Consider the following 24,695-nt stretch of genomic DNA (forward strand, 5'->3'; position numbering starts at 1 on the left):
TACCCACTCACAGACAGCGGTAGCATTACTAGTGGTGGTGGGTACAAAAAGCGTGTTGGAAAACACTGCAGTAGGTTCCCGTAAGATCACCGAAGTTAAGCGTTGTCGGGCGTGGCCGGCACTTGGGTGGGTGACCATCCGGTCCACCATGTGTTGTTGCTATTTTTCGGGGTGTAATCAGCATCGTGATGCCAACTGAGGAGCTACCCGACCGAATAGTAGCGGCTCCGGTCGCAGAAAACTGCCATAACGACCGGGAGAGCGGTGTGCTGACCACACGCCCATCCTATCCACAGCTGAGGATGACACGGCGGTCGGATGGTCCCGGTGGACCACTTGTGGCTTGCGACGGAGTGCTTCCAAGGGTATTCTCATTGGCTTTCTTGCCAACGGTGGAAGAATTTCTGAAATAGCTAAGTCTGTAATGTGTACTCGTGCCGCCGTGGCTGAAGTTCATTGCGGGCCATAGATGACAGGTATAAACGACGGCTGCGGAGTCTACCAACTGTTGAGCAACTGACTACTCAGATGACCAACAGCTACGAACAGTGTCTCCTCCTCTGATGAAGTAGACGCCTGGTTCTTGCACCCTTGCTGACTGCTGTTCATCATCGATTAAGGCTGTAATTTGCACGCAATCACCGCAGCTGGACGTCCACTGAGTGATGACACGTGGTCTTTTAGGATGGATCACATTTTATACTCCACTTGACAGGAAACAGCCTGCAAAAATCGTCTGGAGGGTCTTACCTGGAGATCATTGGTTGGCTGGCTTGTGGGGGGTTGAAAGGACCAGACATCAAAGGCCATCGGCATGGAGAGCATTCCCTGTATCATCTCGTCATTCTGGAGGCACAATGGACCAACATGAGTATACATCTTCCCTTGGGGTCCGTGTTCACTGCTGCATGCATCTACCAGCAGGACAACGCAATGTGTCACACAGGTTGCTGTGTACATGTGTGATTCGAAGATCACCAGTACGAGTTAAACGTATCCCCCTGCCCACGAAACTCCCCAGATTCAAACCCAATCCATCGAGTTGTTCGCGTCTCGGATCCTCAGCTGATAAACCTGCGTAGCGAGGTTGGCAATGGAGTTGGCATGGTTCCATAACCCTTTTGGTACCTTCCACAACATCTTTCAGACATATCCGAAACAACATACACCGCATATACATATGTAGTTAAGGCGAGGTGGCCAAAGATCTGTTTACTGCAGATACAAACCAGGATCGAAGTCTTAATGGCAATCAGCGAGATTTGGTGATTAATGAGGATAACGGGCAAGTTGCACTACGTTTGTAGTGTGTGGATAAGTTGAGAGTTTGACTGTTGTGGGAGGTGTGCTGGGGTAATCAGTACAGTTGCATTGAACACTGTGTCCAAATGTTTCAGTGATGAGACGCCTCTCAGGCTCTGTGCGACACTCAGAGAGCTGGCTGTTGTTTACTAGCACGGATAGTTGTATAGTAGTGTCAACAGATCATTTCGAACGACGATGGCGCTTTCTCAGAGAAAGGTCACAACAGAATTAACATTCCATGCTCAGTGCGTACGACCTAAGGCATATGAAGAAAAGTGTTTCCTGTGCGAACTAATGCACATCGATTCACAGGGAAACCTCCATATACATCTCACGATCGTCTCCAGCACTGTTTATCTGCAATCTGTTGATGAAGCAGCGTTCGAATGCCTTATTCGCCGTCCCACCGATGGATATCGTTTCCATCACTCAGACCCGAATGTGGGCGTAGTGACTGTCGACCATGCAGGACTCGGCGAGAGCTACTAACTCAAGTGGAAGACAAGTAGCGCAAGCTACACACGTATTCTGTTTTGGACGGAGTGCGTCAGGATCGAATCGATCTGTGCAAACATATCCCGTCGTACGTGACCGTTGGTGGCTGTCGAGCGATCGTCATCTATGACGGTCAACGTGGACTTGTTTGAAGTGCTGGCAGGAAGGGTATGTTCGCGCTGAGTGCCAGCAGATACGCCTTGTCCAGATACACCGTGCCGACACGACACCAACATCGCAACCGACGATGCTGCCTATTACATACGTTGAGGCAGCGAGGGACATGAGAAACGCGGAAGCTGTTCTGTTCCAATTGCCGACTCGCGCGGGCCCACGCCGTCACGGTTTGCATCGTAATTGTCGACGTGCTTGGCAGCAGCGCTCTTATCAGCACTTCATCTGTGTGAAAAAGGAGAGCAACTGAAGATCGATTGAAGCTCGGATGCGGAGATGCGGGAGGCGTCTACTGTTCATCATGATCCACAGGTCCCACACACGCATTCCCGAAAGTAGAAGTCGCCCAAGTGACAAAGGAAGAGGAGGTTCTCCTATGGAGAGCAAGACGGTGAGATGGTGCAGGAATATGATGACAATTCCTCTGTGGCAACGACCGCCCAAGGACAAAGTTTGACGATGCTCGATCTACTGTCGAGGTCCATGGCGATGTTGCAGCTAAGGCAGCAGATGAACGTCATTCGTTGCCTAGCGTACCGCACCTCTAGCTTGGTAATTGGGTGTCTGAAATGGAGATAGAAAAAATACCATATTCGAGCGATCACCTTATGTTTGCGACCATCAGATCGTCGAACGAACGTCTTGTTTCAGCCGTTCACTATTATACATGTTTCCAGTGACAGAGACCATCGGATGGGCAGGGTGGCGCCAACGGGCTTAATCAACTGCTGGATATGTCATAGAACTGTCCAATGACCCAGGTTTATCCGATAGCTACAGTCAGAGTCAGCAACATTAGTTCCACGATCAAAACCCAGCTGTTAATGGACCTGATTCGGGAGGCGGAGATTGATATATCGTGCTTCTGCAAGAGGTTCAGCTTATCTGCGCCTGGGTACTTATGGATTTTGTGTCAACCCAGCTAATGATGGTGGTGCTGGTACGGCCACACTAGTAAGCGATGGCACAGAAGCAACTGGTGTTAATTACTTAGCGCGAGGTATTGCGCTCACCATTGGCGCAGTCCGCTTTGTGAATCTGTCTGCTACAGCGAAGTTTCGAGAGTGCTACAGAGCACTTAATGGTGACTGGGGACTTTAACATCGTCTTACGCCCTGAGGAGCAGATCCCTCACCATGTCCCATGTATGGCTCTTCACGCAAAGGTCAGAGACCTAGCTTTGCATGACACATATACAATAATCCATGATGAACGACACGGGTATACGTTCTTCACCAGCCACTCAGCCAGCTGGTTGGACAGGATTTACGTTTCCCGATGTCTTTGGACAGCGACTGTCGGTGCCAGGCTGTGGTCCACTGTATTCGGCGACCATCAGGCCTTCATCTGTGCCATGACCCTGCCGCGACAACAAACGAGTTGCATCAGATGACCATGGACTCTTTAACATCAGTCTTCTCCGGGAAGAGTCTTGCCATCTAGCTGTCGCCGATACCTGGCGCAAATGTGAGTGACGACGCCGTACCTATAATGGCGGACACGCTACACCAAACCAGTTATTCGCCGCACACTCATGGTGTACGGACGAGACAGTGTGTCTTGGCAACGATCGAACTCTCAGTTTCACTACACAGTCTTGCGGGAACTAGCGTCACAATCACCTTCTCCAGAGCGTCAAACGGCCGTCCTCCAGACATAGGAACGGCTCCTGGAGAACATGGCTGGCAGACTGGAGGACACGCGGGTTTGTACGAGACTGCAAGATTCCGTCCTAGATGAACGTCCTTCTCTCTATCACATCTTCAGTGAACGAAGACATCAAATTCTTCATTTGTGTAGCCATAGTGTCCGTAGTTGCTTTATAATTCTTGAGGATATTTTTGGTCTGTCGTATCAACTACAAAAATGGGTGGAAAAAGAACGGAGACATCTTAAGAGGTGACTCTTCTCGGCAGTTATTGCGGCGGACGGGCAACATACGGAGACACACACCGCCGTCCCCCCTGTCATCACAGACTATTACCGCACGCTCTATCTGGCAGGTCAATGGCCTGGCAATGACGCTGAGGCCGTCCTGCACGACTTTCCACCTTCGGGTAGGGCACAAGGAGACGACATATTCTTGATGGCCGTCACGCTGGGATAATTGTGCATGGCCATGTAGTGGGGCGCGAGAAAAAATCCCGTGGACCTGATGGTGTTCCGCTTCAATTCTATGGCACCTTTTCTAACCTGATGAGGGAAGTTTGGCAGCAGATGTCCTCAGAATTGCTGAATCCGGACGTTCGAGTAACCCCCGAATTTTTGGAGAGCGTGGTAGTCCTTGTGCCAAAACCTTACGGTGGGTGCAGACCGCAAGACTTCCGGGCGCTGACTTTAATAAATTCGGATTACAAGCTATTCCCAGGTATATTTCGAGCTCTCCTCCTTGCTACTGTCAAGGATGTCATCCACACCTACCAAACACTTCTGGGAAGTGAGAGTAATACATACATGACGTTAAACCCTTACGGAGATGTGGTGGCGCTCATGTAGGTGTGTCTTTTGAAAGGTGCCCTCGTGGCGGTTGACCTAGACCGCGCGTTTGACCGAGCTGTCTGTCCTATTCGACATACAGCGCCGCCACTGCATCACATTCCCACCTATTTACTCGGCGTGATTTATTTGTTGGATATCCTACAAACGTGCCAATACCTAGAAGCAAGGACTTGCAGCGCTAGTGTCAACGGACACTGCGTGCTAATACGATTGAACGCCAACATTCGGCGGTTGGCTGGAAGCGAGTGTTGAGTAACATACAGTCACCTTCCTATCGCGGTGAAGTCGCTATGGAGAGTGGCAACGACTGAAAAATTCCCCGCCCTACAACGTTTAATCACTATGCATCTTGCCGAGGATCCCCCTCTGCAACAAGTGCACCGCTATCGACTCCACATGCACCATTTCGTTTGTGATACGGCTGCCGACTCCTCACACGTCGCATGCTGGCATTTGCGACAGACGCCACAATCCGTTGAGCCCACCGAACTCATTCATCCTGAAGTCTTGTACTACCCCGCCACTCGACATAACGAGACAGTGTCGGGTAAAGGTGTGACGTTGTCGTACAATTTTAGAGAGGGCGTTACGGAGTTGTTAAATCTTTGGCACTATTAAACGAGCAACCATCGGTTTGACGGCGTAAGGCGTCGTATGGTTCGCTCTTTGCGAATTTCTGGGGCCGTTGTTTACGCACCCTTAACAGAACTGGAGTGTACAGCATGTGAGAAGAGATTGAAGACATAGCACAGGACGGATGAGCAACGGTTATTATAGGGTGATTAACTCTCCATGAATGAGAAGACGACCTGGACATCCTATCGTCAGGCAGCTCTGGACACCGCTGTAGTAAAAGAAACCATTGTATCCTTTCCTTTGCCGATGTGGCCGAGAGGTTCTAGGCGCTACGGTCGCAGGTTCCAATCCTGCCTCGGAGTAGGATGTGTGTTATGTCCTTAGGTTAGTTAGGTTTAAGTAGTTCTAAGTTCCAGGGGACCGATTACCTCAGATGTTAAGTCACATAGTGCTCAGAGCCATTTGAACCTTTCTTTTCTCCCTCCTTCTTCAGAAAACATTAAGAGGCGTATTTTATTTTTGTTCGTGGGCAGAGCCTGTAGTTTTGACCGACACCCGTCGTAGTTTTTAGAGTGAAACATACGGTGGTATTGGAGTTTGTCGTTGTTTGTAGGCTAGATAGGTTTTGGGTACAGTATGAATGTCAGGGTTCAACGCCCGAAGGAATGGAAGAGGTCGAGAAAAAACAGACAAAAAAAATTTTAAAAATTGCTAAGTTTCATGCTCTGTAAATATAATGTCGCGCGTACGGCGAAAAGGAGGTCACAGCATCTGTCTAGTAAGCAGAACAGCTAGGTTCGAATCCTAGTCTGGCACAAATTTCCCTCTTTCCCCGCTGATTTCAAGCAATGCCGCTCACGGTCAAGGTCTATAGGGCGTTTGTGCAATAACACGCAGGACAGTGTAGCAATACGGACTGTTTCCATTGATTTCGACTGAAGCCCGCTCGCAGCCAAGGTCTGTAATTCTTTTGTATCTTAACTCACACTAATGTTACAGGAGAGTGTAGCAATACAAAATTAATAAGCTGCAGATAAATGAACTTCTTCTGAGTAAAAGTTTTTCAGACAAGGAAATAAATAAGATTTTTGTGCAGTTTATGAAGAATTCCTCTTAGTTTTCCTTTGCAGCGCTCTTGAGCCACGTTCTATTCCTTTTCTGTTCAACACAGATTAGAGACAACACAATTTTTTGTGTGGTGGAAATCAACTTGTGGGGAGGGAAGGGGGGGCGGGGTATCACAAAGAAAAAGTCAAACTTAAAGAGTAAGAGCCACAAGAGCCACCCTAACACCGCAGCCTTAACGAACGCTGTCGGTGGCAACTGGCAGTACGTTTCATTAACGACGGAGGCGCGGCGCGGGGTGGTGTGACGCGCTATTCATCGGTGCAGGAAGTCTGGCGACACGTGCGCAGTTTTTAATAACCGCCTCGAATGGGCGCGGAAGCCGACGTTTCACCGCGGCGCCATTATGAGCGCGATACAGCGCGACGCGACGGGGCGGCCATATTGAACGCCGCCCGGTGGCAATCCTTTGCGGCGACAGGTGTAGCCGCCCGGCGCCGGACACACAATTGTGCCGCCGGAGCGCTGGCTGCTCCGTCGCCGTCCTAATGAGCCTCTTTTGTCCCGCGCCGTGGACCGTGTCCGATCGTTACCCGCCCACGCAGAGCGCCGATAGCCACTGGTCGCTGGTCGCCGGCCCGCCTCACGGTCCACCCACACAAGGCGCGCTCGACCGTACTTCCGCATCGCGCCTCGTCTCCCAGCTCGCTTTCTCCGGGCTTGTTTGACACGCCCAATCGCACAAGACGACGTTCACGAGAGCAAATGAGGCGCCCAGAAGCTGAGAGAAATTAGTGCAGATTACGCTACGAGGGTCACTCCAATTGAAATGCATACTACTTTTTTTTTTTAATCCATCCTTTATTCTACATGTTTGAAAGTTTTACAGCGTGTAGATATATCCTTTACGAACAATATTTTCATTTCTCCACATAATTTCCATCCCTCTCAACTGCATTACGCCATCTTGGTACCAGCGCCTGTATACCGGCACGGTAAAATTCTGGACCAACCTGTTGGAGCCACTGCTTGGCAGCGTGCACAAGGGAGTCATCATCTTCAAACCTCGTTCCACGAAGAGAGTCTTTCAGTTTCCAGAAGAGATGATAGTCACATGGAGCCGGGTCAAGACTGTAAGGAGGGTTTTTTAGTGTTGTCCATCCGAGTTTTGTGATCACTTCCATGGGTTTTTGACCGACATGTGGCCGTGCATTGTCGTGCAACAGCAAAACACACTGCTTTTGACGATGTGGTCAAACACGACTCAGTCGAGCTTGAGGTTTCTTCAGTGTCGTCACATATGCATCAGAATTTATGGTGGTTCCACTTGGCATTATGTCCACAAGCAAGAGTCCTTCAGAATCGAAAAACACCGTAGCCATAACTTTTCCAGCAGAAGATGGGGTTTTGAATTTTTTTTCTTGGGTGAATTTGCATGACGTCACCCCATTGATTGCCTCTTCGTCTCTGGTGAGAAATGATGGAGCCATGTTTCATCACCCGTCACAATTCTTCCAAGAAATTCAACTCCACCATTCTCGTACTGTTCCAAAAATTCGCTGCATACCGTTTTTCTTGTGGCACAAACCTTTTTTTAACGCCAACACTTTCAGAATTCTGCAAACACTTCCTTCCCATATCCCAACGTAGCGTGGCAATTCGTTCACTGTGATGCGTCTGTCAGCAGTCACCAATTCGTTAACTTTCTGCGCATTGTCTCGAGTGTGTGCAGTACGAGGCCTGCCGCTGTGTGGACAATCCTCAAAATCGCCGTGCCCGCTTTCATCACGTAACCTGCTTGCCCACCGACTAACTGCACTGCCATCGACAGCAGCATCTCCACACACCTTTTCAAGCCGCTTGTGGATATTTCTCACTGTCTCGTTTTCACAGCACAGGAATTATAAGACAGCACGTTGCTTCTGACGAACGTCAAGCGTAGCAGTCATCTTCAAAACATGCTGTGACGGCGCCACTCACGGGAACAGGCTTAACTAAGTTTGAAAACAAGCGGGAAGGACGTATCTACACACTGTACAACTTTCACACTACGGACACAAAACTCTACCTACTCCCAACTACGTTCTCACACACAATCTACAGAGCTCGTACTAGTCACCATCACCATACAGCCCGACTACAATTCCCACATAAAAACAAAATATTCCTTTCAACACCAATACCCATATCGTTGTTCATTGACTGCTGCTCCAAGGTTTGCAGCACACGTTTGCTGATCTGTGAAACATTTCCGAAACTTCTTTTCTATGGACATTGCATAATATAAGTTATGATTAATGAGACACAGAAGGTTCATTCAAGTCACATCAGGAATGGTAAATGTTTCAACATCTATTCATCAGACTAATGCAAAAGGTCAGTGGGCATAAAAATGGAAATAAAAATCATTCTATCCTATTAGCAAAAACATAAACACTTCGTCCTATAAGTACATACAAAAGACTGTCAAAAGAAATCCATTGTCCAGAGCCACGAGTACCCAACTTACTGCTGTCATAAGATACTCATAATGATTTCACGATTACTCACCACATGTCCCCAGGTGTCCTCACCTACCGTCATGTTATTTCAGCTTGGAGGTAGTCGCATTGAGTCTCTATTAAATATCAAGCTGCTTGAGTTTATAAGCTGTTTCCATATACGTCTTCTGGGGTTTCACATTCTGGTGCCTTCAACCGTACCTAGTAGTATGTGGCGGCAAGTTACACTTTCCAAACACGCTGTAAGGTGGCAACTCTGAAAATCAAACACTATTAATCTCCCTTCAAACACGCTATAAGGTGGCAACTCTGAAAATCAAACACTATTAATCTCCCTTCATACAGAAATCCTTCACCTACAAGTCACCAAGTCGCTTCATCAACAACGCAGTACAGTTGCAAAATCTCACTGAATCATGCTCAGCTAAGGGGAATAAGAACACTACAACTGTAATTTATTATCAAGAATTACCTTACGACCATGGACTCGCCACGCAAACAAATCCGATACCTTTTTAGTCATCAAGAAACAAAAGCAATCTTACTGTAATAGGAAACGCTTCATATGAACCTCATAATCATTCACATTCAGACGTTATAAAGCTGCACGACACTACTCTTTCCTGCTCAGAAGAAGAAATAACTACACATATATTGGGGGACCCTTTACAACTCATAGAAAATATACACTTTAATTTTAATCACAAACATTGGAAAATATACACTGTAATTGTACTAAACAGACACGACTGGGTTTACCACAGGCACACCAATAGTGTCGCCCTTCCTCAACAAATCTTCCATAATAACGTCTTACTTTATCAAATGCACGTCAGTATCGTCAATAGCACGGGTCCTCATTAAGTTGCGCCAACCGAGTCATCCAATAGTCATTGATCCCTTTGATTAGGGGTATTTGTCGGATTGTGCCGCGGGTTTGCGGGACGAATTTCAACACCCACTGGCAGACCACCCGTACTGTTTGCGGCACCCCTGTTGTTGCTTGTTCGATAATTATTCTGTGGGCGATCACGACTACCGTTCCTAGGTCCGCTATAATTGCGCCTAAATCTCTGCTCATTACCATATCTTCTAAACTCCTCGGGGTGTCTCTGATTTACTCTCGGCGAATGATGACCATTGGCATCGTTTGTTGTGCCCGCGTTCCGTGAGGAGTCGCGACGCTGCCAACGCTCGTGCGCCCTGTAACTCTGAGGCGACCCGTTACGTCTGGAGTGCCACCTGTCTCTACGGCTACGGCTTCGCTCGCGCGGCCGCTGCTCGTAGACTCTCTGGCCGTAATTCTGCGTGGTGCCATTCGCATCGCACTCAAGCTTTAAAAGGAAATTGCGAAACCCCTCTACGTCAACCTTACGTCGTCCTGCAAGGATAACGTGCCGCAACTCCATTGGAAACTTTCCCAGGCAAATACGAATTATTTCCGCAGGTCCATAAGGATCGTCAAGATGTTCATTTGCCTGCAGCATGTGCTCGAACATCTGCACAGGGCTGCAGAATTTTGACCTGTTTAACTCTGGTAGCATAATGAGTCCGTGTTTTTCACGACTCTGTGCTGCCACTGACCAATAGATCGACAGGAAGTGTAGACGAAACTCCCCGACTGCGTAACAATAGCGTCCAATTGACCTCATCCGCGCCGCTGGCTCACCTTCGAGGTAGCCGCACATATACTCTATTTTGTGCGCACTGGGCCACGTAGGAGGAAGGGAGAACTCGAACTGCTGTAACCAGACCCGCGGGTGAATCCCCATAGCCGAGTTACGGAAGACATCAAACTTCCTCACCGTCAGAAAATGTTTAAAGTCAAATTCGTGAGTTTCCCTTGGCGAACGTTCCTGAAGGTGTCCGCGTCGTTCCCACCTGGTACGAGATCTGTGATCGTGACGATGATCAAATTCGCCATCGTTCCCGGAATCATCGTCGGAAAAATGGCCCTTTCGTTCATTTCTTTCAACTTCATGGGCCGTTAACCCTTTTAGGTGAAGTTCTAAACGGGCCATGCGCTTACATAGTCCCTCGGTAACCCCTCTTTGTTGTACAGGGCTATTATAAATGATTGAAGCGATTTCATAAATTCACTGTAGCTCCATTCATTGACGTATGGTCACGACACACTACAGATACGTAGAAAAACTCATAAAGTTTTGTTCGGCTGAAGCCGCACTTCAGGTTTCTGCTGCCAGAGCACTCGAGAGCGCAGTGAGACAAAATGGCAACAGGAGCCGAGAAAGCCTATGTCGTGCTTGAAATGCACTCACTTCAGTCAGTCATAACAGTGCAACGACACTTCAGGACGAAGTTCAACAAAGATCCACCAGCTGCTAACTCCATTCGGCGATGGTATGCGCAGTTTAAAGCTTCTGGATGCCTCTGTAAGGGGAATTCAACGGGTCGGTCTGCAGTGAGCGAAGAAACGGTTGAACGCGTGCGGGCAAGTTTCACGCGTAGCCCGCGGAAGTCGACGAATAAAGCAAGCAGGGAGCTAAACGTACCACAGCCGACGGTTTGGAAAATCTTACGGAAAAGGCTAAAGCAGAAGCCTTACCGTTTACAATTGCTGCAAGCCCCGACACCCGATGACAAAGTCAAACGCTTTGAATTTTCGGTGCGGTTGCAACAGCTCATGGAAGAGGATGCGTTCAGTGCGAAACTTGTTTTCAGTGATGAAGCAACATTTTTTCTTAATGGTGAAGTGAACAGACACAATGTGCGAATCTGGGCGGTAGAGAATCCTCACGCATTCGTGCAGCAAATTCGCAATTCATCAAAAGTTAACGTGTTTTGTGCAATCTCACGGTTTAAAGTTTACGGCCCCTTCTTCTTCTGCGAAAAAAACGTTACAGGACACGTGTATCTGGACATGCTGGAAAATTGGCTCATGCCACAACTGGAGACCAACAGCGCCGACTTAATCTTTCAACAGGATGGTGCTCCACCGCACTTCCATCATGATGTTCGGCATTCCTTAAACAGGAGATTGGAAAACCGATGGATCGGTCGTGGTGGAGATCATGATCAGCAATCATGTCATGGCCTCCACGCTCTCCCGACTTAACCCCATGCGATTTCTTTCTGTGGGGTTATGTGAAAGATTCAGTGTTTAAATCTCCTCTACCAAGAAACGTGCCAGAACTGCGAGCTCGCATCAACGATGCTTTCGAACTCATTGATGGGAACATGCTGCGCCGAGTGTGGGAGGAGCTTGATTATCGGCTTGATGTCTGCCGAATCACTAAAGGGGCACATGTCGAACATTTGTGAATGCCTAAAAAAACTTTTTGAGTTTTTGTATGTGTGTGCAAAGCACTGTGAAAATATCTCAAATAATAAAGTTATTGTAGAGCTGTGAAATCGCTTCAATCATTTGTAATAACCCTGTATATTTATTTCACACTGTCCGCGCGGACATTTCGTTATCGACCGTATTTCGTCCGCATCCGCTGATGACGAGGTAATCGTTTCCCTATTATTGTCAGACTTACGCGCTACTGCGTCTGAGATCCTGGATATTTCTTCTCGCATCTCTAGGTGGGCCGTGTCTTGTTTTGTTTGCGTAAGCCCTTGCTCTCGCTCGAGAGCTATTATCGCCTGGCTGAGGGTTTCTACATGCGCGCTAAGGTGGACCGGGCACTTAGCCGCAGTGTCCTCTATTCGGGGCACAAGAGCCGTTTGTTCACCCTGGCATTGTTCTGCTAGCATATGTAGATTCCCAGTGAACCTTTCTTCTTGCTCCATCACCTGCTTACTAATGAGTTGCTGCCCCTCTTCTAAAGCGGAGTCACGTTGGTCAATGATCGCCAGATTCTCCCCAACACCCTGTACTATTTCACTACTCAATCTTTTATTTGCTTCCTCGATATCCCTCTTATTACTGTCAAGTAATTGTCGTAGCATACTCTGTAATGAATTTGCATCTATCGACTGATTCGAAAACACTACAGCGGGCTCAGGATGGACAACACTTGTACTTGCGTTTTCCGAGTTTCGTTCCTGGACGGACTCGACGTTTTGGTCTCGTCCTTGTTCAGGGTTATCGTCTGGCTAGTTTTTCTGACTGTGGCTCCCTCAACAGCTACGCGTCTCCATCATAAGGGTAGTTACTCCGTGCTCCAAAATACAAGAATACTGCCAAAGTCTCCTAATGGACTCACACTCCCCACAAAGCAGCCAAGATTTACTATATTACACCGATACACGACACAGGACTAGAATCAACCCACACTTGTAACACAATGGAATACTAAATCACAATGTCTATACAGTAATACATAAACAAAATAAAACATGGAAGAAAATGCACACCTATATCTTAAATTCAAGTAAATTCTGTGATGCAGAAAGATAATATACCAATTAGCACATCCAATCGAAAATAACTAATCCTCACTGCGCATCAGAAGATCCCTGGTTTACCGACATCCGTGAGCAGGGTAAACTATGTGTAACTAACCTGTTTCTACGGGTTATTACGTTAAGAGTGGGAATCGAAATGCTTATTGATTGTGAAATTAACGTGAGAAGATTAGGGTCGCCACCGACTCCAACCATACAACTAATCAAAGGTTTGGCCGAGTCGGAAAGTAAATTAATTTGATCACAGACCAAAAACTCATAAAAACACCTACGTCGTGATGTCGCTCATAGGGGATGAGATGTAATTCATAGTATTTCCCGTGCACTTATGAGGGATTATACTGTAAATGATGAAAGTATGTGAATGCAGCTTGCCACTAACTTGGTGTAATGTCTCTCACACATAAACCTGTACAGTAAAGTAAGGGCCTCCTGTTTTATCTTTAGGCTGATCCGTGATAAGACAGGCAAACAATTATACTAATGGAGGATTCTGCGTATTTTCTCTAATTTCATTCGCTCTCTCTCTCTCTCTCTCTCTCTCTGTCCTTTATCTATATACAGTTTTAAATATAATATTTCATTACGTGAACTCAGCCCAATAGAATCTCTGGTGGAGCCCTTCGTCTTAATATTCAGCGGCTGGCTTGCTGTAAAAGATCTTTATATCTATTATTATTGTTAAGCGCTGCATTCAGTTGGGAAAATCGATCGTTTGAACAATTCGTTCATTTTACGACCGATTTAGAATTTCAGATGTGTCCGAAGCCTTTTTGGACGATTTTTTAAAATCTCGGTGATTGCAGGCTCTCTTCGTCACAACTGAAACTTCCCCACTAATTACAGGGCCAAGACAATCATCAATGATTCAGACAGAGAACTCATTCGTCATTCACTCTAGAATAAAAGGGTCACAAACCTTATTTCTGAGGAAAATTGTATATTCAATCCATCTCCATTACATGTTCCGTTTTCTGTTGATTCCCAGTCTTACTTAATTTGCGTTTACAATTTTTCTCTCTCTTCAAATAACCCGCTAGTGGCACAAACGTTATTAGCTCGCTTTAGCGAGAAGAAGAGCAAATATGTCTCTTTTAGCAACCCGACAATCTTCCAACAGATACTTCCGAAGCTGTCCTAGTTACCCCTCTATAATAACCATGGAGAATACATATATGTATCTCTGTTATTCCAAAGAATAAACGTACTAGAAAAATACCTTGGCGTCGACGAGCTGTCGGCGCATATATTACTAGAAAATCCGATCAGATACTTTTCAAAAGTGAATAAATGTGGATGATTTGATTGACCATTATTAATTATTGCGTGGTAGAGGGTAATTTTCCGTGGGGAGATTACAATGCCCCTCGCAGCGAGCGAAGTTTGTGAGCTCAATTTTGATTTACCGAACACACTTCGCGAGCTATCTATTAGTGTGGATAACCCGGAAGTGATGATTGTCAGTCCTCCGATTGAAAAAGAATATTATGTTTAAGACAGACGAAGAAAAGAAATGTTGAAAACAGAAGAAATGAAGAGACAGTTACCGCGGCTGTATTGCTTTTACGTGCATCTAGGTGTTATATTTGCTGTGCACAACCAAGGAAGATGATCTTTCATGAAACTGTTATCAGGGTCTACCCATTCGGGAACTTTCTTAAGCAGGGAAACCTTGGAAAACCTCTTAAGCCTAGACCCCCAGCCTACGGTACATAGAAGATAGGAAAGCCTATAGAAGAAAAAAATAATTTTGAAATAGATCTCTAAAGGAAAGACAGGGATCAATTTATATCACGATTTGGAGAAGAGTGATTTGTGCCTCTAGCAAAAAAAACATTTTACAATAAATAACGTGAATTTTTCATTTTACAATCTTGTTCCTAGGACAATACCTTGATGTGCTAAAACTCCCCCGGGTCTTGTATGTCCCCGACGTCCACATTTGTAGTTGGTCTTCTACGCGGCCCACTTTGTAGTCGGTCTTCTACGCGGCCCACAATGGGAAGAGTAGAAGGGACAGGGATACTCGAATTCACATGCAACATTCATTCCAAAAGAATTAGCAATGACCAAAAGGGAAACTCTTCCTGTAAGAGAACTGGTTAGGTTGCACCGTCCAAGATTCTCCTTTTTGAAAGCAAAATCCTTATGGCTTCATGGATCCTTTTTGTTACGACGTACGTCAAGGAATTTAGCCATTAACTAATGATGTTGCCAAAAGCATCATCATATTTACTCTCGTTTGAATACTCTTTTTGACTTTGCATCCCCACTTGTGCTTATAAGTCCAAAAGTTCTGACACATTTTCTATCACTGATTTGTTCTTCGTAATTTAAAGGATTCATGCAACTTACAATAGATTTTGGATTCAAATCATCGAATAATGGGAAGTGTAGTTCATTTTATACAAAGACATAATCCATCATTTCCTTGAAAGTCATATAATTTATCTATACTCAAAAACTTTTTATCCTAAATACACATATTTCTCCAATTGATTGTTGTAATGTAAAAGTTATTAGCATTGAGGAATGCGGATTCACTTCTTTCATTTATTCTCTGATTCATACGGCGTTCACACATGCACATATATGGAAATGTATTTTTTTTTTGTTCAAATAAAAATTCCAAACGAACACGACCCGTTAAATAACTATTAATTCTATGAATATTATTTTCTTTAAACATTCAATAATAAATTAAAAACTCTTAACTTCTAATTATAACACCTTTTCTTTTTAAAGTTCAACATGAATCAGTTTACCCTCGCGTTTGGTGCGAGTCTCTTACAGAACATATCTGTGTCGTCTATATCGATTCTACCTCTCGCGCCGACGTCAACTGTTTTGCGCGGGAAATTATCTTTGCGGCGTTAACCGTCACTCATGATTCACTGCCTCAATACATCCCTTCACACGTTTACACATCTAAGCGTGCACTTGAAGTTATATATGAACCTTCACTCGGAACCTCTTTTGATTATTCAGCGTCATTTACGGGAAACATTTCATTGTTCTTGAAGGTCAGTTAGATCCTTTATACATCTTGATGAGATTAGCAATGCTAAAGTTCCATGTTCACCCAAACACAGGTGAAGCCTATCTCCACTATCTTCTTTGCAACACTCGATAGTAATAGTTAGTCACTATTTCTATAGTCTATGTCACTGATTAATTATTTCAATTTAAAGTTTTCTAACACTACACACACAGTTTATTGTTATGTTTTTTACGAGCGTTCATCTCTGTCACTCGCAACACCATTCCTTCCTATCTTCTAATCTTCATTAAATTTTTTCAAGTCGTTATGGGAAAATAACCATTTTATTTTGTTCGATCCCGGGTATGCTAATAGATAAGCCCCAGGATTCGGAATTTGTAGGATAATGTATGGGCCAGTATATAGTAACTCCCATTTCTTTATACTTTTCTTTATTAAGGATGATTTGATATGTCTTTTGACTAATACCTTTTCTCCGAAACGGTATGTCTGTACCCTCTTGATTAATTTGTCAAATTGTTGTTTTCTCTGATCAGCTTTTTTCGTCATATTTATGATGGATTGTCTCATTTTTTCATTCCAAGGCATCTCAGTTTCCTGAGTTTTGGGCATATGGTCAGTCCAGAAGTTTTCCTCTTTTGCTTCGAACATCAATTCACGAGGTGTATATCCAGTCGAGGAGTGGGGCATGTTATTGTATATCTGCTCAAACTCTTCCACATAATTTGCCCACGCAGTCTGCTTATTATGGCAATACGTCCTCATAAATCGATTGAATTCTCTAAAAATTCTCTCAACCAAATTGCCTTGTGGGTGGTAAAATGATGTTAGTATGTGTTTCACACCGACTGGAGACAAAGTCTGTTTCCATCGGAGTCCAGTGAATATCTCGGCATTGTCTGTTATGATCGCTTTAGGGGTACCAACATGTGGAAGATAATCCCTTATCAATCTTAATACAATTACTTTGGCTGTAGCCGCCTTTATCGGGTATAGCTTTACGTATTTCGTACACACATCGAGAAATGCCAACACATATTGAACACCACCTCTTGAAGTAGGTAACGGTCCACACAGATCGCACGAAATTAATTCTTTTGGTTCTTGGACTAATATAGAGCATAATGGGTGCTTAGTCCCTTTTGAATCCGGCTTTGTTTTTTTAAAGATTATGCATCTCTTTAAGACCTCATGCACTCTGCGCTTTATGTTGGGAAAATAACAGTACCCACTTATCTTGTCTGCACATTTTGTCGCACCGAAATGTCCCCAGGTTAAATGAGTGAACCATACAAGTTTCTCTATTTGCGCCTCAGGTATACAAACACACCAACGGACTTTGTTTTGCCTTCCACAGCGGAAAAATAATACGCCATTTACCAGTTTGTAATAATTTGCCATCTGATCCGAAGGTTGGTGTTGTAACCTTTGAATGACACTTCCCCATTGAGCATCTCTTTTCTGTAACTGTGCCATATGCGCACACAAATTGACGTAGTACGTCTTAAATGGATTTTCCTGCAGCAGCAATACAGGGAATTCAGAGTTATTATTTACTTCAATCTCTTTAGTCAAACCCTGCGGTGACCTTGATAGAGCGTCAGCAATAATGTTTTGCTGTCCTGAGACATGCACGATCTTAAATTGGTATTGTTGCAGAGCGAGAGTCCATCTAGCCAGTCTGGGGTGTAACAGTTTACACGTTTGTAAAAACGTTAATGATTGATGATCGCAATATACGATAGTCTTTGACCCATATAGATAATAATGAAATTATTTAAAACCCCAGACGACCGCAAGAGCCTCTAATTCTGCCGTCGTGTAAGTTCGTTCACAGTTGGACAAAACACGACTGGCAAACGCAATAGGACAGAAGGTGAGTTGTCCCTTTATCTTGCGTACTTGGAAAAGGCACGCTCCAAGACCCACATTCGACGAATCTGTTGACAAGTAAAATTCTTCTTGCATGTCCGGATGGTACAAAAGCGGTGCATTTACTAATTGCTTCTTTATCTCCTCGAATGCTTCTTGACACTCTACTGTCCAGAGCCAGGGCACATCCTTCTTCAGCAAACTATTTAGAGCTGCTGCATTCATGGCCTGATTTGTTATAAATCTTCTAAAAAATGAGGCAAGACCCATAAACCCTTTTAATTGCCTCCTATTTCTGGATGTTGGAAACTTACTAATCGCAATTAGCTTCTCCATGGTTGGTAAAATTCCCTTTGCGTCAATTATATGCCCCAGGAACTTGATTCTGTTTACTGCAAAATGGGATTTCTGTAGGTTAGTAGTTATTCCCCTGGTTTTGCACACGTCCAACACCCGTCTCAGTAAGGTAATATGCTCCTCCCAAGTCTTCGATGCAATAAGCAAATCATCAACAAACACTGTTATCCTGGTTCTTAGTTCTGGGCCTAGTGCATAATCTAGAGCTGCTATAAAGATTCCAGCACTAATGTTGAGTCCGAAAGGAACTACAGTAAATTGGTAACTTCTTCAGGAATAAATGAAATCCGTATATTTCCTTGATGACTCATCCAGCTTGACTTGCCAATAAGAACTCCGCAAATCAATGCTTGTCAAATATTGGACATCTTGGAACCGTTGTATAAGTTCGTCTATGTTTTCCGGATGGGTTCTCACTGGAATTATGATTTTATTTATTTCTCTGGCGTCGAGTACCAGTCTCACAGTCCCATTTGCTTTTGGCACGACCAACAATGGGGAGCAGTATGGGCTTGTAGAGGGTTCGATCAAACCCCATTTCAACATGCGATCTATTTCTTTCTGAACTTGAGCCTTTAACCTCCAGGGAACAGGATAGAAAGTTCTACAATACGTTTCGTGCGGCTTAACGTAGAGATGGCATATGTATCCCTTAATAAATCCTGGCCTTTCATCAAACACGTTTTTATACGCTAATAATAATTCTTTTAGCTGCTTCTTCTGATCTTCAGTAATGCAGTCGGATTCATTTAACTTCTCGTACACTAATTGACCGAAATCTCCTTTGACTTGGAACTCACTAATTACATGCTGTTTAGAATTTTGTGCCGTCCTGATTACTTGCACACTGATCTCACAATTATATTTTCTCGTAAGGCTTTCTTTTTTCAACAAGTCCAACTCAATTTCTTGTTTATTTACATTTAACCAAATTTTTCCTATTTTAAAATCTATTCTGCATCCGTATTGACGTAGGCTGTCGACTCCGATAATGCAGTCTACCACCAAATTTTTCACAATAAGGAATGTACTTAATATTGCTACATTTCCGACCTCTACACTAAGTAGTGACTGCACTTTTACATTAGCCGATCTAGCCCCAACGTCGCCTATTATTCTGCAATTTTGAACTGGAAAAATTGGTACTCGTCTTATATTTCTGATCTTGTTGAATAGTGCCTCCGAAATAACATTTGTGGTTGCAGCTGTGTCTAAAACCGCCACTATAGGTACAGTCTCCAAAATGACTTGCACTTCGGCTACTGCCACCTGTTCCTTATCCTCATCCTGTGGTTCTAAGTCCTCGGTCAATTCATCTGCCAGTAATCGTCCATCATTATACGTTAGCATGGGTACACATATCCTGTTGCCCCTCAACCAATTGATGACCGCTCCTCCGGGGCACGAGTGGGTCCTTACAAGTTTGTTGGATTTTGATTCGCCTGGTGGTTGACATCATCCGTCACTTCGGTAATTACCGGTTGATTCGTAGATGTCCGTCCCCACTGATGTTGATTATTTGAATTCATTCCCCCCGGTTGATTCCACTTTCTATTACTGTTATTATTCCAAGCTTGGGGTCTGAAATTCCTTTCGTTCCCCCACACGGGATTGTATCTTTTCCCATTCCTGTTGTTCCTTGGATAGCCCCTCGCAAGACTATTTCCGGTATTACTATTGAGATTTTGAGGGGTTTCTCCGCTATTTAACGATCTCTGTCCATTCCCTTGCCTACCGTTGGGCGGAGGTTCTATCTCCCTATATTGGAATCTGTTATTACGGGCTTTCTGGTTGTTCTCTTCAAAAATTTCTATATGGTCTAACGTCGTGAGGAACGACTCCAAGTCTTTATCATTGCCGTAAATCAATTGATTCCGGATGCTAATTGGTAGTCTTGCCTTAAGTATGTTTATTATGTCTGGCAAGGGCATAGGTCTGTCCCAGTATCTAGTTTTATTTATATATTTTTCAAAATACTTCCTAAGGCTTCCTTTTGAAAAGGAGAAAGGCTCTGGGTAGAGCACCTCCTGCCTTAGGCGTTCCTGTACCCCTTCTGACCAGAACTTTGCTAAAAACGCCTTCTCAAAATCGTCATATGTCGAGCAAACCGAAGTCATGTCCGAGGCCCAAATCGCCCCCGGACCTTGTATATATCCTGTAACGAAACTGATCTTCTGCCACTCCGACCAATTTCTGGGTAGCACTCCTCTGAAACTTCGAATAAAAACAATTGGATGGACCCCACTTTTGTCAGTATTAAAAATCTGGAATTGCCGATGCTTTATCATTTTTTCTTCGCATGGCAAAGGCTTTCGTAATCTCCGTTAGATAAAAATTCACGCGAACAACTAGCTCGTGGCAATTTAATATTCGAGTTACTCACACAAGTCGGTATCGTGTGCGAATGTGCAGTAACTGGCTCTACAGACGCTGCCAACTTCTGCTGCTGGCCTGTATTCATTTGTTCTGAGCCTTGTTGTGAAACGCGTATCGACTCTTCTATCGCTTGTTTCCAATGCTCGAAATCAGCACCTAACTGCTGTCGCACTTCCTCAAGTCCTTTCGCAAACAAATTCTCTTCCTTTTTGCCAAATAGACTCTGGAATGCTGCCTTAACATTTTGCTCAACGTTTTCACACATTAGCCTTTTGTTTTCTAATGTGATTTCGGATAATTTACCCGTTAGTACATTAATTTGGTGGTCTATAACATCTTGACGCTCTGTCAGATGTTCAACACTTTCCTTTGGGTTAGTCTGCGTACGTGCCAATTCAGGAAGTTGCGCAATTGCACATGACATGGCATCTTGCTTTTGTACTAATTGCGGAACCATTTCCACGTGTTCCCGTACGGTATCTATCTTAATAGCCACATACTCCTTCATATCTACACGTACGCGGTGAGTAGCTTCCTCACATTGAGCTTTCACCAATTCTATTTGTGCAGTTAATTTTCGTTCCGTCTCTTCGGCCTGATCTTTGAGTTCCTTGGTCTTCGTCTCTATCCGCTGCTCTAATTCGGAAAAACTGTCTTGTAACTGCTGCTTAATCTCAGTTTTCAAATTTTCCTGCCCTTCCGTAACTGAGGCTAATTTCGCGTTCAAATCATTTTGCCCTTCAGTGACTGAGGCTAATTTTGTATTCATATTATTCATGCTCTCGGTTATCATCTGCATCTGTCTCATGATAATGACCAATGGATGTAACCCATGTTGCGTACTTGCCGTTTCATCTCCAGCCGTGTCTACAGGGCGTTCTCTTGCGCTATCTGTAGCGATCGGTTCTACAACACTTCTTACTACATCATTATTATCAGTGCTAACAGCTAAAGGCTGTTGCGTGCTGCTCTGCTCTGCTTGACTCATCTTAAACATTGCCCTAGTTAAAACCATATAGATGTTCTACCGTCAATATACATATATCTCTCCCTTCTACTGTCACTATATGTAACTCCGTTCACACAAGAGTACTTCTGTGGCTAGTTTCTTACTGTACTTATACAAATAAATGCAACTGGGGCAAGTCAATCAAACTACATCTAGCACGAACCCAATTAATCAATGTTCAAATATCCAATAATACTAAATAGAAAAGCGTATACTTCATCTATACTAGCAAGCTTTAATAATAAAATTATAGATCTGACCTTTTCTCTGCGCCCAGTGTGTTGTTTTATGTTCTTATTTGTAGATCCACTTAATGTGACAGCGAGTATTTCTTCTCTTTTCCAAGCGTCAGTTAAGTTGACTCGTTATAGTTCACATGAAACAGAGAACAAAATTATTTTAACAACGTCCAAAAACGTGTCCTGTCACGGATTGGCCATTATAATGGATTATACTGTAAATGATGAAAGTATGTGAATGCAGCTTGCCGCTAACTTGGTGTAATGTCTCTCACACATAAACCTGTACAGTAAAGTAAGGGCCTCCTGTTTTATCTTTAGGCTGATCCGTGATAAGACAGGCAAACAATTATACTAATGGAGGATTCTGCGTATTTTCTCTAATTTCATTCGCTCTCTCTCTCTCTCTCTCTCTCTCTCGCACTCTCTCTCTCTCTGTCCTTTATCTATATACAGTTTTAAATATAATATTTCATTACGTGAACTCAGCCCAATAGAATCTCTGGTGGAGCCCTTCGTCTTAATATTCAGCGGCTGGCTTGCTGTAAAAGATCTTTATATCTATTATTATTGTTAAGCGCTGCATTCAGTTGGGAAAATCGATCGTTTGAACAATTCGTTCATTTTACGACCGATTTAGAATTTCAGATGTGTCCGAAGCCTTTTTGGACGATTTTTTAAAATCTCGGTGATTGCAGGCTCTCTTCGTCACAACTGAAACTTCCCCACTAATTACAGGGCCAAGACAATCATCAATGATTCAGACAGAGAACTCATTCGTCATTCACTCTAGAATAAAAGGGTCACAAACCTTATTTCTGAGGAAAATTGTATATTCAATCCATCTCCATTACATGTTCCGTTTTCTGTTGATTCCCAGTCTTACTTAATTTGCGTTTACAATTTTTCTCTCTCTTCAAATAACCCGCTAGTGGCACAAACGTTAATAGCTCGCTTTAGCGAGAAGAAGAGCAAATATGTCTCTTTTAGCAACCCGACAATCTTCCAACAGATACTTCCGAAGCTGTCCTAGTTACCCCTCTATAATAACCATGGAGAATACATATATGTATCTCTGTTATTCCAAAGAATAAACGTACTAGAAAAATACCTTGGCGTCGACGAGCTGTCGGCGCATATATTACTAGAAAATCCGATCAGATACTTTTCAAAAGTGAATAAATGTGGATGATTTGATTCACCATTATTAATTATTGCGTGGTAGAGGGTAATTTTCCGTGGGGAGATTACACACTGTTCACGAGAATCAACCATTTCAAATAAAATAGCAAATGCAAGAACACTGTGCAGAAGATCAACTCCCAGCAATACACCTGAAAATAAGACTTAATCTGCAGCATTTGTTTTAAAATAAAAGGGGAAACTAATCACCGGACCTGTGCGTAAGGAAACGCGTTGGATATGCTAACAGGAAAGCTATGAGGTGAGTGGCTTAGGTGCAAATACGTAACCTCGGAATGCAAGAGAAAATTGTAGATAAAATCATTTATTCCTAAGACATGAAAAAGGAGGCATGTACACAATTCCTGATAACATTAATTCCTAGAACATTAAAGAAAAGCATCGATACATAGACAGTTTTAATCTACAACTAAAATCATTGGTTTGAATCATTCATGCAACTGCTGTTGCGTGATAACTGATCGCAATAACTCGTGAAACGGTACACGTTTCGCAGTACACCCGCGTGCCCACGTGGTTTGTGCTGACACATTTTCTAGGTATCGTGGTCAAGTTGCAACAATATCACATCACACAATCATGAACAGTTAACATTCTTTAAAACAAACATGAGACTGGACAGTTAGTGATGACAGTAGCCCAACGAACTCTAATGTTCAACCACGTGGTCGGCTCCCCACGGACGAAAGATGCATAAAGCAAGGAAAATTTACGAGAAGGCAAAGCTATTAATATTTAGAAAAATGAAAGCTTGTACAGGCACAGCTGAAGGCAAACAGACATTCATAGAAGCGAGTGCTCACTTCTTTCTCTGCCTCGTGATGACTGGGTGTTGTGTGATGTCCTTACGTTAGTTAGGTTTAAGTAGTTCTAAGTTCTAGGGGACTGATGACTATAGATGACCATGACTGTTAGCAGAAAATGGAATTGGTGGGTTCGGGATGGTAATACGGAACGCCGTGCTGGATCCCAACGGCCTCGTATCACTAGCAGTCGAGATGACTGGCATCTTATCCGCGTGGCTGTAACGGATCGTGCAGCCACGTCTCGATCCCTGAATCAACAGATGGCGGCGACATTTGCAAAACAACAACCATCTGCACGGACAGTTCGACCACGTTTGCAGCTGCATGGACTATCAGCTCGGAGACCTGTACGGTCCTTTCTGGATACAGAAAATGTTCGACTGCTGCCCTGGCCAGCACATTGTCCAGATCTCTCAACATTTGAAAACGTCTGGTCATGGTGGCCGAGCAACTGGCTCGTAACGATACGCCGATCACTACTCTTGATGAACTGTGGTATAGTGTTGAAGCAACATGGGGAGCTGTACCTGTACACGCCATCGAAGCTCTGTTTGACTCAATGCTCAGGCGTATCAAGGCCGTTATTACGGCCAGAGGTGGTTGTTCTGGGTACTGATTTTTCAGGATCTATTGACCCAAATTGCGTGAAAATGTAATCACATGTCAGTTCTAGTATAATATATTTGTCCAATGAATACACGTTCATCGTCTGCATTTCTTCTTGGTGTTGCAATTTTAATGGCCAGTAGTGTAGTATCACGGATACTTTCCATAATGTCTTACCACGTCTTATCATCCTGTCCCCTCATCTGGTCAATTTTTGTTATATCCCTTGCCGGCCGA

The sequence above is a fragment of the Schistocerca serialis genome, chromosome 7 (genome assembly GCF_023864345.2).
Source record: "Schistocerca serialis cubense isolate TAMUIC-IGC-003099 chromosome 7, iqSchSeri2.2, whole genome shotgun sequence".
Classification (NCBI taxonomy): domain Eukaryota; kingdom Metazoa; phylum Arthropoda; class Insecta; order Orthoptera; family Acrididae; genus Schistocerca; species Schistocerca serialis.